The 19,862-nt window shown below is 40.9% G+C and overlaps 1 protein-coding gene across 2 annotated transcripts in view; it reads left to right on the top strand.

The window, feature by feature from the left end:
• The window catches only part of grik4 (glutamate receptor, ionotropic, kainate 4), a 231,498-nt gene that overhangs the window by 20,124 nt on the left and 191,512 nt on the right, over positions 1-19,862 (top strand). Inside the window, exon 2 of one of the 2 annotated variants that reach the window (XM_052077943.1) lies at positions 5,959-6,033. The exons of the other annotated variant lie outside the window; for it this stretch is intronic. The gene's annotated coding sequence lies outside the window, so the exon portion shown is untranslated. The remainder of the gene's footprint in view (positions 1-5,958; positions 6,034-19,862) is intronic. 2 annotated transcript variants of the gene reach the window in all.

Genomic DNA, 19,862 nt, shown 5'->3' on the forward strand with positions numbered 1-19,862 from the left:
GTTTGTGTATATTACCATGTGATTGATGAGTGACCAGTTTGCAATGTAACCTGGCTAAGATAGCCTCCAGCTAAGGTGTGACTGTGATCCTAATGTGGACAGGTATGATAGAAAACGGAAGGATGCATTTACAAACAAAGAGAACACATTTTGATTTGGGCCTCAAAACCGCTCAACCCCTTGTCATCATGGTACGATAAAACTGTCCAACTGGCACACTGCGCAGTAGGGGGTGGCAGCAGCCTAAGACATGTCCAATTATACACTTCTGGTGATGATTGCTTTTCATTTAGTGATCATATTAATTGATTCCTGAGCTGCTCAGCACGACAGATGCTGTACAGACTCGGTGTAGTTGTTGCGCTGCTCTTAGTGATGAGAATCAACAGTAAAACAGAACTGAGTCCGTCTTGCCCAGATTGCCCACTGTGAGTCCAAAGAATAGTGAATCATGCCTCTGGGTGCGTGAACAATGCTCTTTTCTTTTGCTTGGACAGCGCAGATCGGTCGTAAAATCAGGACAGTAAATGAAGCAAACACAGATTTTCTGTTTAAATGCCTGGAAAGATTGTGGTTTGGGTTGACCTCATGCCAGGTTTGAACTCTGGCTGGTGGGAGCGTAATGTAAAAGTAGCATGTTTTTGAAGCCCGGAAAGAAAATACAATCTCCACACAGCAAGGCCAAAGCTGGTGTTCGGAGTTGGACCCCGAACCCTCGTCAGTTCCTCACTGCGGTTTGTCTTCACTTGCCAATGGAGTGCTCCTCCTCTTTGACCCGCCCGAGTTTTCTTCACCGTGTGCTTCAAAACTAATTACTGTTTAAAACATTCCTTCCTGCCGCTATCCTGTCATGTTTTTGGCTGTCGTGCTCTGTATTTACTTTTTTTGATGAGCACAAGCCCGTAAAAGAAAAAGAAATTACATGTCCTCTATCCCATTCTTCCCTTAAAACGGAGACGATCACTTTCGTCTCTAATCCCGTTCCAGGTATACTGCAGATTCCCGTATATAAAAAATAATGGGACCGTATTTTCCACACTAAAAGGCGCACTGGATTATGAGGCGCACCTTCAATGAATGGCCTATTTTCATTTTTTTATACATTGGACGCACCGCATTATAAGACACAATCTACAATGCATCCACTAGATGGAGCTACGCTCAAGGAGACGCCAACAGAATGGTCAGATGTCATTAAAACATATTTATGACCGTACACAAGGCGCATCGGATTTTAAGGCGCGCCATGAGATTTTAAGAAAATGGAAGGCTTTTAGGTGCGCCTTATAGTTCGTAAAATACGGTATTTATATTTTGTCTGTATCCAATTTATATGCTCTGTAGATTTAAAGTGTACTGTGGATGAAATTGTGAATCAAATCAGACCCTACGTAGGCGTCTCCTTTTTGGTTAAGAGAGACTTCATGCATATGCTCCACCCAAAAAGAAATTTTAGCCTCAAGTATTTACCGTTGACATTTTACAAACAGACAAGCAAAGCAGAGGTTCACAGCTGGAAGTTTATTGAAAATATATCAATCTTATTTTCCTTTCTTAATATGAGATGTAACTAACCTGTGCGTGTATTTTATAGCAGAAATGTCAATGTTATTATCGTGTCCTTGTTTTTTTTCATTTGTTTGTTTTGTTTTAAACCTTGACAGCAGGATAAGGATATAAATCATGACAGGGTTTCTTTATTCAAGCAATGAGTTCCAAATACACTTCTACCAAATAATAAATGGAGAAAAACAAACACTGTTGACTTCGATCTTTCCAGTGACCCTCTGCTAGCACTTTGCCAAAATGAATTGTCTTTCCTTGGAGCCTACCAATATTACCGAGGACAAACTACTCTTTAATGCTTTGTTTATGTGACCAGTTGCACTAATTCTAGCCACTGGCAGGAATTAACATTTAATATTCTTAACCGCCTTGGCTGTAAAAGTCACTGGGCCCTATCACTGTCAGTCTTGGCTTTCTACAAATATTGTCTTCCAGAAACCCCCCAATTTTTTCAACTGTAGAGATCTCATGCAGAAAAAGTACTTGACGTGGTCTTTTTGCAAATAGCCTCTTTTATAGCTGTAACGGAAGACCTGGGATCTACCCGACATTGCTTTTTACATAGAACCTTGCAAAGCAGGTTATAGCCCCAGCTATGGCTACTCTGCACACTGAAATATAAATCGGATACTTGTATGAAGATGCCGCTTTTGTGATGTTTAAATGGCTGACAGAACCAGTGATTGGTATCATTAAGAGTTTAAGATTTGACTACTCTTAATGACATTGCTTCTCGATACGGTACTTTACAGTATTCTTATCTGTAAAAAAAGACGAACAAATATTTCATTTCTTTTCTCTTATTATTTTTCTAAATTAACTTGTCTTGCAATAAACAATGACATTCATGTAAAATAAATGTCAGTAAAAACCATAATTTACAGACGTAGAAATGGTTTGAACAAATCATTAATATACTGTTAAACATATTTGAAAGAAAAAAAACTGGTGAAGCGTAACTACCCTGGTCCTGCAAAAAGCACTTCTGTGAGGCGATATGCACATTTTCTATATGTTTGTTAGGATTGCTTATGTTTGCCCCCTGACACATTAATTGACTGCACTTGACGCAATGTTGCAGTCAGCAGTTCGCTAAATGAGGGCGAATTGTGCATGAGAGACTTATTTCTATCACCCGTTGGAAATTCTTGACATTGTGTTTTGGCAAAAAGAATTAGAGTTGGTAAAATGAAAATGTTTCTTAAACAAATATCTTAATTTTATTGCCGGTTAGAAACGAGATCAGAAAGGGAGAAGGTGCAAAACAACATTCATAAAGCCTTAAATAAATGGCAAGTATTAATTGGAGTCATTTCTCCAAGGCCATTAACAAAACCGTTTTAAGGTTGGAGTTTATGGTTATTCAATTTTTTTAATCATTCACCCAGGCGGCTTGGTGCCCGTCCCTAGTTAGAACAGAATATTGCGAGAGAATCAAATGTCAAGTATTCCCTGACACGCATAGACGCCATCCCACCTCTGTTTTAGCTCTGCGACTATCATCAAAATAATGAAAATTGATGTCTCCACTATTCAGTAAAAGGCCAACAAATAAAAGGCAGACTGAAAGTAGCTTCAAAAGATGAAATTTCATCATAGCTGGTCTTCTAGGTGCGAAGAATGTTAGAATTGTTCATATTTAAATAAGAATTATGAATATTGAAACGTTTTGCAACAATCATTAGGCTGCCCAGTTGACTGGATGAGGAAAAAAATGAGTGAACATCCAAGTCGGCGTTCAGGCTTCATTCACTCAAGCTTTCCAGTTTATCATTACCATTTTATTGAAGCAGTTCCATTGAAGATTTTTGCTTTTATTGACGGGCACTGATTCCATCAAACTGTGTTCCGGAATAGCGTTTTGTTGCGCCCCGCTTGTTTTTGTAAAACTGGGATTTGTATCTCTTATTTAATGGCCAAAACATAACCTATCCCAATTATGGTGCTGCCAGCCAAAAGGAAAAAACAAATAAACCAAAAAACATCTCACGCCGGCTGCATTAATACAGGACACCATGCCTTCCCAGCAGTGCTTATAACCCTTCACAGAAACCCGCTGGCTCAGGTCATCCTGACTCACCCCTCACAGCAAGAGAGCTGAGAGTGATGGGTTTAGTCAGTCAGCAAGAGATGGATATCTGTTCCATTTCACTGAATTTAAAGATCTGGATGCTACTGGCGAAGCATTAAGTTGAACCACGTTATCTCTGTTATCACTGATGTCACAAAAACTTAATTAAAATTAATTTTCACAGGGTTGACTTGGAAAGACAGAAGCTTTGAGTCTTGTTTTTGAGCAGCAGTAAAGTGTGGATGTGTTTTTTTTTTCCCCTGCCAAACTCTTCCTGCAGATGTAAAGTATCATTTACCGTATTTTCTGCACTATACGGTGAATCAGTGGCCTGTTTTAAAACTGTTTTAATATCTCGGGCGTGCCACATTATAATGGACATATAATAGAAGCTACAATCGTGGCTGCGGTTGCACTATGCATCCACTAGATGGAGCTACGCTAAAGCCAATACAGTACAATAAAGCATATTTACAGAGCTCTCACAACCGCTGCAGCTGTAACAAAGTGTTTTACAGAACATTTAAAATACTACGTCCAAGAAATCTGAATATTGATCCATATATAAGGCACGTCGGATTATAAGGCGCACTGTCAGCTTTTGAGGGGGAAAAAAAGAATGCTTTTAGTTGTGCCATATAGTGCAGAAAATATGGTATTTTGTCATGGCCAGAACCTAAAGAATAAAAGTAAATAAATGTACTTGCTAAACACAAGTAGGACATCCATCCATCCATCTTCTGCAGCACTAGATTGCATCTGTTCCAGCTCTTATTTGGCGAGAGGGAAAATGTTTTCTTGATTGTCTCAATCACGTTGAAACAAGTACCATAATGCGAAAATGGAAAAAAATAGAAATAAAAATGAAGATATCGCGACATTTGTAACTTACAATTATAATGCAGCCAAGACACATAGTGTATTGACTTTACCCTTTATGCTAAGAATTGTTTGTTTTTAAAAAGTGTTTTAACAAGTTGAATTGTATTTTACTGTTGGAGGGGGCGATCTTTATTGAAACCCCGATGAACTGGGGGGTTTGCTCTAGTTCCCAATTTTCCACAAATCGCAGATTTCCACTCTCGCCAGCTTTGAATGTCCTTCATTCCCCTTAGTAGAATGAGAACTAATCGGAGAACTGCAGGATGGCCAGGTGTGTGAGAGAGAACAACACGAGGGGCATTACATGGCCATTCCACATTGCCACTCCCAATCCCAATGACGCCAATCTGCTTAGCCCGGCCAGCTGCGTCTGACGGAGCTTGATGTGAATGTGGTGGGAGTGAGGGTTACACTCCCACAGAGGAGCAGAGAGCTCCAGAAGCAGCCACTGATTACTCCTTGCGCTGCAACCGCTAATGATTTATTTATTTGGAAATTACAGACGCCAGGGAGAGCTGGGCACCATTGATAAGGGAGCAGGAGAGCGAGCGAGCGAGCCTGAGTGAGTGAGGGAGGAGGTTGCTTCTTCCTCCTACCTCGGTGCTTGTGTATATTTGTATCTGTGAATGTGCCTGAGGACCAACACCGAGGGATGCATCAAAAGGCTAATTCTCATATTGACATCAGTAAAAAATAAAAAATAAAAATCTTCCAGTCGGATGTTTCCCCGATTGGAAATGATGCCTGGGTGTTCCTGCCCGAGGCTGTAGTCTGTGAATTTATTTCTGTTTGATCATAGCAGTTTTCCTATTTGTCGTCTGTTGATATCAGAAAATGCATTTATTTAAAATCCATTTGAAAGTAGTCATACTTAAGATTGTATCAAAGTGGCCAAACCAATAATTGTTACACGTGAACCAGCCACCGAGAGAACTGCGGCTGCCATGAACACTGGGGTAGGGTGACCCGATTTTCCAACGCAGTGCGTGATAACGCTCCCATAACGCTATGGAAAGAGCACTGGCACAACGGGAGGCTGTGGCAAATTTCGGATGGCCCAAGTAATATCAGACTTCAAACCCCGTGGGATGAGGGCTGTGTTTAAGAGAATTAAAGTTGTGAGTTTAATACTCATCGCTTAGTTTTCCCACCCTGCTGTGTTCATAGCAGTTATTTCTCTCAGTCAGACCAGAAGTTGCGATGCGTTTAACTAGCTGATCGTCGGATGCCGGGTCAACACGGTTGCGGCAATAAAAGTCAAAGGCGGCTCAATACAGCTTTGCCGCAGCGATTTTTGTGGATTATTTGCGCATTTGAATGGAAGCTGGTTCAGCATGCGCAGTTGAAGTCTTAATATAAATAACCCCAGCCCGACTCCGTCTTGTGTTTCCGTGACTTCACGGCTGCGTTCTCAATCAAATGGTATTTCTTCTTGCCAGGAACAAAGGCCCGAAACATCCGACTTTTTCAAGATGTGTTCAACAGGCTGACATGATGAATTTGGGCAGATTGAGGTACTGCACTCACCTAGATGTGCGATTTGTCTCATTGGCTCTGTTTTACTGCCCCCACTATGGCTAATAATAAACTGCCTCCGAACACGAAGAAGAAGCGGCTAAACCAACCAAGAAGAAGTGCGTGCACGCGCACCCTACCTGCAGCTTACTCAAGGTCAAGGGGTCAAGGGTCATCTTTATTGTCAAATATGCTTATGTATGACATGCAGCATAGATGAAATGACTTCCTCTCAATTCTCAGTGCAAATATGCATGCAAACATGCTGTGCATTAAACACACAGCTAAGATAGCAGCTACACGGTATAAAAAGACGTGCTTGGGTGGACCAAGAGTGTGGTGTAACTCGCTTTGCTCTCTGACTATTCCGAACTCCTGTTTTGATGCCAGGGTGGTATTGAGCCCCTTCTTGAAGCAGCAGATGAGTTGGAATGTCTCTGCTGACTGCAGCCAAGTCATGCATTCCATTGGACCTCATTTGGTTCCTAAATACATTAAAGTAATCAATTCTACACAATTAAGTGGAGTTTTAACAGTCAATTAATTTGTGCTTGCCTCTCCAAACCTCTGAACAAGTAGCTAAGATATTGCAATGTGCTTTTCCATAATCTAACTCCCTAATACAAAAAAAAAAAAGCCAGTGCCGCCATCTCTGCATCGATGGGGCCTATAGAAAATCAGTTGCTCTGCCGTGCCTATTATGGACGACCGGCCTCTTTCGCTGAATGACGTGAACCTTATCAAGATGAATGTTTCAAGGGTGCGCGTCATGCAGAGTGGCCTCACTATTCAGAGCTGTCTGGGAATGTGATCTATTACCCATCTGGCTTGACACCAGGCTGCCATTGCCAGACAAACTGTCCTGAATCATATTTGTCTGCTGAATCCGTCTGAATCCAACATGAGCTGAGAGTTTCACTACGTCAGATTTGACTGAATTTGTTTTGAAAATGGCACGCAATAAAAAGTGGGATCATGACCGGCTACTGGTTTCACCACTCGTGGTCTTTGCTGATGGAATGGTTCTTCACTCTTTCATTCCACAAGACGTACTTGTATGTCTTTTTAAAATTAGGCCCAGCCTACAAGGACGTACTTGTACGTCAAAGTTTTTTTTTTTGTGTCAGGGAGAGGAGGAGGGTCGGATGCAACCTGTGAATGACAATAAGCCGTTTGCACTGTAAATCATGTAAAAAAAAAGCCTCACGTGCTTGACATGCATGCTTTCACAAAAAGCTCTTTTTCTCAATTTTTTTGCCCAGGAATCGCCATCGTCATGAAACTTAGCCATTTTGGAATGCCGATTGCTGAAGAATGTAAAAATATTTCTTCTTCTGCTGAAAGAAGAGAGTCCAAACTTTATTTTGGTAGGCTCCATGTTTATATAGCATTGGAACCAGATATTCTGTGGGCCTTGTAAGATCAGTCAAAATCCAGTAAAACGCTGGGACTAAGGGGGTTGCTCCAGTGAAAATGGCTGGGATTGAATGAGTTAACATAAAAACTGAAACAAAATTGGTTTTATTGGGTTTCTTCTCTGCCCCACGGATCATCACCCTGTCAGCTTTTCACCGTTGTCTCTGATGTGACCTCGACAGTTTGGCCTTCATTACCTTGACCCAATGCTTCACTGCTCTCACTTCGAGCAATGAACGTCACTTCATGTCAGCACGCTGCCTGAACTCTACCGCTGAAGTCTATCACTGTACTCTATACATCACCATAACCTTGCACTCCATCCAACAAGGCTTATAGAAATGAAGCCGCAGGTTTCGGTTTTCATTCCAGCACGTTGAGTAAATTCCTTAGAGCAGAAATGTCACCCCAGCACAACAATGGGTGGATACAATCCTTAAAGTGAAGTCACCGTGATAGGAAGCTTGTTTGAGGGATGGGAGACGAACATTGATGATGTTGGCAAGCTGCCTTACGCTCTCACTTGAGTATGAAGTGTGTAGTATCTGTGCGTGGGTCGTTATTTTTTATTTTTTATTTTTTTACATTTAACATTTATTCCACCTCCTCAGTAATGTTAAGATCATGAGAGTGTTAGATTGATTCTGTTATTGTTAGACTTGTTCACGTTGGCTTTTTAACTCATTCACTCCCAAAGACGTTTTTATATTTCTTTTCAGACTTGGTTTAGAATTGGCTGCTACTGAATGAGATGAATGCATGCCAATGAGTATGTTGAAATGTTACTCAGAGCATTGCAAAATAGTTAACAAAGGTTTTATGTAGACACAGTTTAGACTCTGGGATAACTTATCACCACTATAGTGAAATTTAGGTTTGTAAGTCAGGCACTGTTGTAATCATTGTTTGGACAATAATTGCACTCAACATATTGACTGCTTCACCATTTTACAAAACAATTCTGTTATGTTGGTAGTAATTCCAATGTCTAAGAGGCTCTAAGTGTTTTGATGAAGTCAAAACAGGCCATGCAAAATATGTTTCCCGTTAGATAGAGAGGACCTTGAATAAAGGAGACTGCTTCAACTATCAGCCTCCCAAATGGGGAGGTGTTTAATTGTTTCACTAAATGGCCACTTCATTGCGCTTCCGTCACCCAAATGAGTCTTGCTGACATTTTGTTCAAGTTCCATTCAGCACAGAGATGTGCCATATCCCTATTTGGGGGTCTTGGGCCATCATTCCTGTTCTGTTACCTGTGAAGTGGTGAAAGGGTGTCTGAAGCAGCTTGTTGTTAATAAAACAGTCAGAGTATACTGAGTACCTGTTGTACTTTGCTTTTGCATTTTGGGTTTTAGTTTTTTTTAAAGTTTTTTTCACCCCACAAATCCACTGTTGCCTTTGTGAGAAGCAAAATGTTTGAATCTTTGGTTGATGACACTGATCACGAGCAAATTTGAATCAGATGCTGACATCAGGTTTTAGATGTATTTTTAGATTTTATATTTAAGTTTGACGTACAGTACAAAAGCTTGCGCCATCTGGATTTTACAATGCCTTGTAATTTATAGACGTTTCAGAAAATGAAAGCTACCTGTTGCTGAACGTAACCCTTAATTCATAAGTCTTACTAAATATATTAATATTTTGTAATTATTATAAAAATCTGATGTGCAAGAGAAAAAAATAAAGGCAGATTGTGAGTCAGCTAAAAAAAACATTTTCAAGATTTCAAATTAATTTGCCTCTAATAAAAAAAAAAAAAGTACAGATTTGTTGACCAATGCTGTGTAAGAATAAATCAACAGTCTCTCTGCTGGCTTTCTGACCCTTTTGTGTGAAATTTGCATTTCCTCCCCATGTTTCGTCTCACATTCCTAACCATGTACCTTGGCTTCATTGAAGACTTTTAACTTGTCCATCGGTGTGAAGGCCACAAGAAAAGAGTGACATGCATAGTATAAAACTGGATGGATGAGGAAATTATCTGCCCTCACCGAGTGGCAACTCGTATAATTAAGTATTGTAAAAATAGACTTGGGCTGCTTTCGAATACAGTGACCTTTCACGTCATGTGTGTCCCCTTCCCCAATCTACAGGTTGCTTGCAGTTAACACTTCTCTCTCTCTCTCTCTCTCTCTCTCTCTCTCTCTCTCTCTCTCTCAAACAGAAAGATCAAGTAGATTTGCCCCTCATAAACATCATGCAACAATGTTCTGCATTTTAATGACATCTTAATTGAGATGGTTGACCTTTTAAACGACAGAATGATATGCTAATAAGCACTAATTATGAGTACTGTACGAAACAGAGACACAGACGTGCCGGCGAAGTCAATGTTGTTTAATCTTGTCAAAATCTGCTTTTCTCATGTACTCTTTCGCATATACAGTCAACGTTTTATTTCAGCGATGTGTTGTAGACCAGCGATGATGCTTACACTTCATTTTTGAACAGTTTGGCCTTCAATCTTCCAGTTTTGTCTATAAAAGATAACGACAGGATGCATCTTAAGGAGCAACAAAATGTACTTCATTAAATTGGAAATACAATATAAACTCTTTGATTCACATGCAGATGTGCAAAACAAAAAATAATAAGTCATGTTATCGAACATGATACATATTTCTTGTCAAATTTCAAGAAATGAAACTTTTCCAACAACATTACAACTAACTAAATGATCACACATGATATCGTTTAGCCATTTTTAAACATTTCTGCAACTATTTCGGAAGGATCGCTGGCTTCGCCTGTACCCTCAAACTTCAAACTGAAAGTTGAAGTTGAGGATGAAGAACTCAAGTTAAATTAAATACACTTAGAAATGTTAGCAAATAGAGCCAAAACAAATGTGTACAACATTGGCCATTTCATAATTAATAACTGTGGGTCTTCCACTTTTATTTACTGTACCTTAAAGACCGACATATTTATATATACCCCCCCCCCCCCCCCCCAAACAATGCTGAATGCAGCCAATAACTAACTCAGTGGCATCCCAGAAACTTTCTCAGGCACTGTTGTTGTCACACGAGGCCAATTCACCAATGACCTTCACCAGGCAACAGTGGATGTCACTCTGTGGCTAGCCACTAGCGCCTGTGGCCCGTTGATCAAGATGGTCAGGGTTGGTAGTCAAACCCCCTCCCAAAAAAAAACAAAACAAAACGGAGAGGCAGCGATCACATTGCAGAGATGGCTGTATTTATGGCACTTGCTCCCTCCTCTTCTACATTCGCTCCTGCGTACAGCTACACGCACATAATTCCGCATTTCTCAGAAATGCACTTCAATCCCAAATGGCTGAATATCCATGAGGGTGGACTCGGGGAAAGCTTCATTGCTCCACTGTGACGTGTTGGGTAATTTTACTAGTCATGTGATCAGACTTTGGGTAAATCTAACAATGGCTTGAAGCTCATAAAAAAAAAATATACGTATATATAAATGAACTGTGTCACATTAAAGGCTGCGGGATTTAAAGCGTGGGGTGGGCGTGTGGTGTGGAGGTAGCAACATATAGTCCTGAAAATACGGTTTATAAATACTTTTGACTGGTGCAACTTCCACCCCGCAACAACTTAGTCTGAAAATTACAGAATATACAACTCTCTAAATTCACTTTACAGGGTCTTTAATTGGAGTAATGGAACTGTGAACAGCTCTTGAAAGCATCAGCATCTTCAGGGCCAATAATCACATCTGAATAAATGTTTGTAAACGGATGATTGTGGGGACATTTTGATCAGAGCTTTTTGTCCCCTCAATTTGGACAGAAACATACTGTATGCTTGTCGATGGATGTCTTCTGGGATTTTCCAATTTTTTTTTGGCATGCATGAAAATGCACATTTTGGTACACCATCACCCCCTCCTTCATACACTGCCTTGTATCACCGTCTTCATTGTTTATGTCTTGCGACCTGTTCTAACTGTCATATGCTTGTGTAGGAGTTTTTTGCCTAACTCAAATTATCCTCAAAATGAGGATAGTTCGAGCGTGTTTTTTTTTTCTCCCCCTCTCCCTCCCTTGTGGTTTCTTTCTGACTTCCGGGTTGAGTGAACGCTGACGCGTTTGGCTGCCGCTGTTCAACCCGTATTGCTTTGTGTTTTTTGTTATTGTAAAGCGTCCTTGAGTGTCTTGAAAGGCGCTTATAAATAAAATATTATTATTATTATAATTACAGCAACGGCATCCGACCTGATGTTGCAATTTGGGAGCAGCAGGCATTAACATACCATAGCAGAGCTGCAGCACCTTTACAAGTCATTTTCTCTGGTGATTAATGAGCTGCGACTCTACCTATGATAGGCTGTAGCAACGCACAGTCTATTAAGCAAACATTAAGAGTGTTACATGTCCAGGTCAGTCTGTAGCAGCCTCTATTAGGAGCATAAACGGCCTTGTAAATGTTGTTGTTGTTGTTTGTTTTTTTTCAAGGAACCATTTTTGGGGAATTATCTCAGGCTTGTACTGGAACTTTGCTGTTGGATTACACTCCAGCACGAGTAAATCACCCTCAGGGTTTTATTCTTATACAAATTTAATGATGACTGTAAAATACATTTTAGCTCGCCTTGATCACACAGTCTTCTTCTGGCAGCTCATCATTACCACCAAACCCCCAGAAATGCACATTTAAAATAAAATTGGTGTGCGGCAGTGAAATATAGTCCCAACGAGGACTCCGTGAACTCCTTAATGTCGAACTTAATGAGGGTCTCCAGTCTCTGATCTATTTTCACTTAATGCATCTCATAGGTTTGTATGCTGCGGATGAGTTTGCATGATATCTTAGCATGTGTTAACTACTTAACTAGGTGCTTCGGGGCCCCGGAGTCGTGACTCCGCAGCCCGTCGCCAGACTGCAATGCTCTCTGTAGACCAGCAATTTGTAGAGTAGGAAAACAAAAGCTGCTGGTGGCTTACTGCTCATCTTAAAATAAATACATCAATAAAATAAAAAATTAACAGCCATCTGAATTAAAACTCTTTGTCACCAATGAGATATGTCTTAGAGTGCGTGGACAACCATGTGCTAACCAGAACTTTCAACAATGTCAGTCCAAACATTCATATAGACTGCCCCAAAAATAACACGAGACACAAAAATGGTCTGTAGCAAGTTGATCTCAAAAATCCAATAAAAGTAAAATGCCAACAGTGAAACGGAGAAACTTTTTTTTTTGGCCTGACTACAATATCCCATCTTTCAACACGCTGCCATTGAACACAAGATAAGACCAAGAGTAACATTCGCAAGACTCCCAATGATTACCGCGACTCTCTCAAGTGTAATGGTGATTTTCTTTTTATAGCTTATCATTTGTTTTCATTTGTTTCTATGCCAGTCCATCACATCATGTCACTGGGCGGTGCAAAAAAAAGTTGGGCACTGCTGTGCTTGGCTGAAATAATGTCAACGAGGTCATCGGTTAATCAACTTTGATTGACTTTCATCACATTGTAGTCGACTACAAAATACGTTTGGTCATTCAAGACCTTGTGTTAATTGACTAATGCTTGAACGGGGCTCTTTGCACGATGTGCTGATCTTTCACACAACGGTGATTTGAAGTGAAATGTACTTTAGCGGGATATTACTAAAAAATGTATAGGCAGCCCATAAAATGGAATATTGGCGCCCGAGATTGGAATTGTGCACTTAGACCTTTAGTGTAAATCCAGCCATTGAGAGTTGTCATTCCAACAAATGTACTGGCTGCCGTTAATGGAAGCTGGCGTCAGTAAACATGTGGAAAACGAGACCAGAGAGGCAAACACCATTCAACCCCCCAAATCCGCTTCCTCACATCCTTGGCTTGCTTTTTATGGATTGACTGGACAATTGTGTGTTTGCTTTGCAGTCAGCAGCTGACATGATTGAAGCATCAAGTGACTGCGAATCCGACCAATTGTGTTGAATGACGTCATTCCCTTCAGCTGTCAAAGCTCATAGATATATTTCATCGCTCTACTTTTGCTGCTCTGTTCGAGCCTATTAAAGTGCTCTGTCTTCGTCATGGGTGACATGCGGTTAAGTGTAAGGTAATTGACCGATTCTCATGCCCATCCAATTTCATTCTCCTCTCAGCGTCCTCCCATGTGCAGCAGATGGGACAGTCCCACCTAGTCGCAGACCTTCTTCAATGCCCCTGTTTGTTTACCTTCCCTGACATTATCTTTGTTTGTTAGAGAGGGCAAAGTGTATTCCCCAAAAAGGACTCCAATAGGCAATAAGACAAATGATGGGATTGTTGGCCCTGAGTGTGAGATATCACATGTGGCAGAGCAATTTCCATCATAGGCGGGAATCGAGCACAGCCATTAATTTTTCATTTTTGAGAGGAAAAGATCCCCCCCCCCCTCCCAGAGAGAGCCGTCTTGCCACTCCAACAATGTCGGAATTGGCCTTGTTCCTATGAAGAATCATTCTCACGTGAAACTATGTTTACACCACACCGCCGGACTTGGCTCCACCTCCTCTTTGAAACCACCGTCTCATCTTTTACTGCTGCCGTGCTGCATGTGTAGGGGACACACATTATTTTTTAGTATTAGTGTTTATTTATTCATTCATTCATTCATCTTCCTAACCGCTTGATCCTCACTAGGGTCGCGGGGGGTGCTGGAGCCTATCCCAGCTGTCTTCGGGCAGTAGGCGGGGGACACCCTGAATCGGTTGCCAGCCAATCGCAGGACACACAGAGACGAACAACCATCCACGCTCACACTCACACCTAGGGACAATTTAGAGTGTTCAATCAGCCTGCCATGCATATTTTTGGAATGTGGGAGGAAACCGGAGCACCCGGAGAAAACCCACTCAGGCCCGTGGGGAACATGCAAACTCCACACAGGGAGGCCGGAGCTGGAATCGAACCCGGTACCTCTGCACTGTGAAGCCGACGTGCTAACCACTGGGCTACCGGGCCAGTGTTTATTTATTTGTATTTATATTTGTTTATTCTAAATACGATACCTCAATCATAAATGTTATTTCATGACCGGCATCACAGAAAAAACAGTCGCCTCCGTACCGACAAAGTGACCCAATTTCCATCCTTCTGTCAACTTCGATGTCCATTTTGTCCCAACATCCGCTCCAACGGAGACAGGAAATAAGTCTCTGAGAAGCGAAGCAGCACAAAACCCACAACAGCCTCTCATTATCCACTAAATAGCTGCAGATTAATTACAATGACAGTGACAGATGGCTTGTTACTGGATCAGTGAGATGGGACCCATGGGAGGGCCACAAACATCGCAGATACCGAATGTTGACTCAACAGCAGCCTCCCTCACGTGTCCTCAACAATGTTCTGACCTGACGCATCATCTTCACTGCACCATGAGACATCACTTGTCATTTCCCACAATTCACTTGAACATTAATTCTGGAGGCCCACTGCAGTTTTCTGAACTGACTCGGCAATAAAAAAAATCTATTCTATTTTTGTTGTTTTTTTTAAACTTGTTGAAAGCGCATTTACTGAACAGTTTTTGTTGTTGTTGTTTTGTTTTTTGCCTGGTGTAGCAGTAATTGTTTTTAAGGACAGTCATACGCAGAAACAGGGTAGTCAAGTGCATGCAGGGACCTCTCCATTTGCAGATCAAATTTCACTGAGCTGCAAGTGCAGCATAAACCAAATCAAATTCAAGTGTGTCATGACTCAAAGTTCTAAAATCAACACTTAGAAAGATACACTACTCTCAAAGAGTTGGAGATAATTGGATTTTGGGTGAAATTTCAGGATGGGCCTAAAATGCATTCAAACCTTTACATGTGAACTTAATGTGACCTTCTCTAAGCTTTTGAATGCACTTGTGCAATGTTTCGGGACTTTTTGCACACGTAGCTGTTATCAAACGAGGAACTTAAAGGCAAAATTCACAACAGGCGTTTGATCCTTGAACCGACTAATAAATGTCCTGATTCGATTCGAGCTAAAATGCACAGGCTGAGCTAATTCCTGGATGAAGGAAGTTCACGGTGAAAGCTGACTTCTCATGTTCCAGTAGCGCGTATCGCTACCGTGCCGGTCCCCTTCTTCTCTACAGTGTGGTTCATCGGAATGTCTTAATTGAGCGGCACCTCGTCCATATTGGTGATGTGGTTGGGCTGGATGTGTTTGTGGGCAATCTTTTTGTTGTATTTCAAAGTATGCTCGATTCCCATGGTCCTCGACGTAACTGATAGCTTGCAGTTTAAACTCTGCTTGTCTCTTCGTAGGTGCAATTTTCGGATGTTCTTTCGCACAATGCATGGACCATATACTATATACACCGACTAGTGTCTATTTTCACACCCACCCTTCTCACTTTAACATCCACATGCTGTCCTCACTTACCGTCTGACTTTCCTCCATATGAGCAACTTGTCGGCACGTCAGTCAGTCATCGAAGTCACATTGCAGCATTCACTGATGTTCGACGTGTCCATTTTGGAGAAAATCTAAGACTTTTATGTTCGCCTTATGGTTGTGATAATACGGTATTTCCACCAGGCTGTTTGTTGTACAGCTCACATCAGGCCTTCAAGAATTGAGGTTGCACTAAAAAAACACAGGTAACCTTTCATGCTTTTAATCTGACTTCCGGACTTCCTCCTGGGTTTTCATTATTCAGACGTTATGTTCTCTTCTGCCAAAGTCTGCACAATGGTTGTTAACTCGAAAACAAGCTGTGCAGCTTTGTGTGGGGCTGACTCTGTTCCAGAGGGCTGAGAAGCACATAGTTGTCAAGGTAACAAAAAAAAGACAATTTCTGATGTAACGGGAAGAGGATCATTGCTTTTAATATGTAGGATGTCAATGGTTATGAATATTAATCATTGCATCAAATCACACTGACTGCATTGTAGTAAAGCCAACAAGCCATTTCATTTTATCCTTGGAAACAGTGTTCATTTTGTATTTGGCAGATACAAATCTCCAGTTTGACATTTTTTAAAAAGAGCATTATGTGGTACTCTGGCAATTACAAGGATGAAAAACTCCCCCAATTCCTTGATAAGGACCAACTTCAGATTCACATTGCATTGAAAGTTGGAACTGTCCTTGAATAAATCCAATGCAAAATGAAAATGAAACACTATTCAACATATAAAAGCTAATGTTTTGAAAAGAAGCAGAAAGGCAGCCTTAAAAAAAAATCAGTTGCCTCGGTCACATTCATCAGTACGAACAGCATATTCAGGCAGAAAATCTGATAATGTTCATTGGTATCGATTCAATACTGACTGAACTCTTCAGTTGTCTCGTCATGACAATGCACACTTTGAATCAGAGAGGGAAATGTCCTATAAAAATAAACACTTAGTTGAGAGACAGATTGAATGATGCAATGAAAGTGAGGAGAGAAGGGGATATAAGTTGACAGCATAAAATGCTAATATTGTATGCTCAAATGCTGTGTAAAATAAGTATATGTTTAACTGTATTTGTTTGGGGTGATTACTAGTTTAGCTTCTGGCGCACTTTTTTTTTAAATTTATCGTATTTTCCGGAGTATAAATCGCAATTTTTTTCACAGTTTGGCCAGGGGTGCAATTTATACTCTGGAGCGATTTATGTGAAATGTGATGTGCACAATGTGTTATCCGTTATTTTCACATTAAACCCCAAGAGGGTGCTTTGGGCCTGTGTTGATACTTTCCACGTTGGCGGTAACTGAGAACAACAACTGACGATGACTCTGATGTAAGTGACGTAGAAGAGGAAGCGCTGCATCTTCTACCTCCAGAGTTGTTTAAAAGTGACACCTAGCATGAAGATTTCATTGGATTTCGTGATTTGGAATGACGTTGATGGGTTGGTAAATTTGTTAGCATGTTCTTTGTGCTATAGTTGTCTAAATAACTCTTAATATGTTCCGTGGACATACCAGGCACATTCATAGTTCGTTGTTTAAGCGTCATGTAACGTTAGCATATCGTACACTTATTCTGCCTGTTGTTCTCTAGTTTTATTTTTATTTGAAATTGCCTTTCAAGATGACATGTATGTTTTTGGTGTTGGATTTTATCAAATAAATTTCCCCAAAAAATGCGACTTATACTCCAGTGCGACTTGTTTTTTTTTTTCCTTCTCAATTTTGTCTGGTGCGATTCATAATCCCGAGCGACGTATAATCCGAAAAAATACGATGCCAGAAAAAAGAACAGCAACAGTTGGAGGACAGGGCCGAAAGGAGGTCCCCCCCAACCCCCCTGCTCAATATTTGGCATGTAATCTATGTACTTACTCTGATATCGGATGGACCTATTTCCGTTGTGGCATCCATCTGCTGGAGCTTATGCAAATGGCACAAAATGAAAACACAGGCAAAAGAATTATTTGCGCCTAAAAGTGGGAGCATTTATCACAGAATGTGATGGAGTAGCTACCAAGGACTTTGAGAGAGGGTGAGTGCAATGAATTTAATTTGCAGGGCGCTCAGAAAAAAAAATAGATGGAAAAGGCTGCTTTTAAATTTTGAAGTGGGCCAAAAAAAAGTAGAGCTTGATGCAATTTTTCCACTGGATTTGCACACTGGACACTTGAATTTTATGCACGTATGTACCGTATGTATATATACCATGCAATGTTCCCTCTAATTTTCCATGTGTCTGAGCATTCACAAAAACTCCCTGAGTATCCTTTGGGCCGGGGTGAGCAACATCAGTCATGCACACTATGGCCAGATCAGCATCACACTTGTCCAAAACCTGAAATCATCAATTGCATGATCTTATAAAAAGTAAAACAGTCAAATCACCTATATATTGAAACAGAGCATATCATTGATAAGACATTTGTGACATGAATAAAATTAGCCCCAGTATGTAAAAATTGGTTCCGGATTAAGTATTTTAGGCCACTGTTTGTGTTGCGAATCGGCCCAAAATGATTTGTCCATAGATTAAGTAAATGGGAAATTTGTCAAAATCATAATCGTTGATGAATTTTGACTTCAATATTTGTTATAGTTTCATATCAAAACGGAATTGGGTGTGACATGAGTGATGCCTTTCATCACAATGAGTATAAAAGTGGTTAAAAAGGAAACAAAATGTTATCACAAATTACAGTTGTTGTTGAGATGCTTGACATGTTAGATAATAATTCTTAAGAAGGATTTTAAGGAAATGTTGTTACCAGCCAATCGCAGGGCACACAGAGACACGCAGGCACGGGGAGAACAAGCAAACTCCATACAGGAAGGCTGGAGCCTGAATCGAACCTTGCACCTCTGCACTGTGAGGCTGATATGTTAACCAGTTGTCCACTGTGCTGCCCTCGTCAAACTTTTTGTTGGTAAATACTACTACACTAACTTGAGCTGGGGCGGCACAGTGCTAGACTAGCACGTCCACCTCCCAGTTCAGAGGTTCGGGATTCAGGCCAGTCGGGGCCTAGCTTGCTGCCCGCCCAAGAAGCTGAAGTATTCTCCATCATCACCCAGGGTTCCTTCTGAAACAAAACCAATTGACTTGAATGCACCCCAGTCAATTATTACAAAAAAAGATTTGATTCCATCAATTCATTGAGAATGAAAATTAAAACACAAAGTAGAAGCCTAGCAAAATTGTCACATTTAAAGACGTATTTTTCCTAGTAATTGTTGGTTGACACGCTTTCAGGCATTCAACAATTGAGGTTTCACTGCACAGTATTGCACTTTTTAATTGGATATCCCATTAATGTTTGGTCCAAAGAGACTGCTGTTTGCCCTGCTGTCATGATTACAATTTATCGGTTTCCTGCTCCCAAATTCCCCACTCAAACGCTTTTGTTGCTCAGGGCAATCTCCCTATTCGGATGGATCTAGCTTATATTCCAGTCACTTTCCGTTTCAGAAACAGAAGCAAAGAAAGAGGATCTGAAATAAGGTTGTGGAGGCTGTCTCTCTGCAGGTGTCATCCCACTTAATCACTAAAGTAGTGCTCTGAAGCAGTAAAGTCTGCCGATACTCTGCAGGGAATGACCATATCCACGTTGGGTGGATTTATTTTAACTCTGTTTTTTCAACACGTGTTGGGAAATAGATCTCCTTTTTTTTTCTTAAGAAGATGAAGAAGAGGAAATTGCAAGTGATGCCCCGAGGGTCTTTTTTGGGCTTGTGTGGCACGCCATGTGTTGGAGCAGATGTTTGAACATGTACTGCTGCATTGAGCGAGTGCGACAGACACCGCAGCCTACAACACCGATCATAAGGGCAAATAGGAAGAGAGTGCCACTGGCATCTGGATCAGGAAGCAAAGTCTGGTACCATTATGTCAAATCTTGTATCAGGCAGTCATTCTGAAGAATCGCCATCGGTGAAATGATGAATTAAAACATCTTCCTGGTCATGACACTGGAAAATGGAAATGGAAGGCAGCATGCAATTGGCTAAAATTTCAAGTAAATCTATGACCACCTTTGG

This window comes from Hippocampus zosterae, chromosome 10, assembly GCF_025434085.1.
Source record: "Hippocampus zosterae strain Florida chromosome 10, ASM2543408v3, whole genome shotgun sequence".
In the NCBI taxonomy this organism is placed as follows: domain Eukaryota; kingdom Metazoa; phylum Chordata; class Actinopteri; order Syngnathiformes; family Syngnathidae; genus Hippocampus; species Hippocampus zosterae.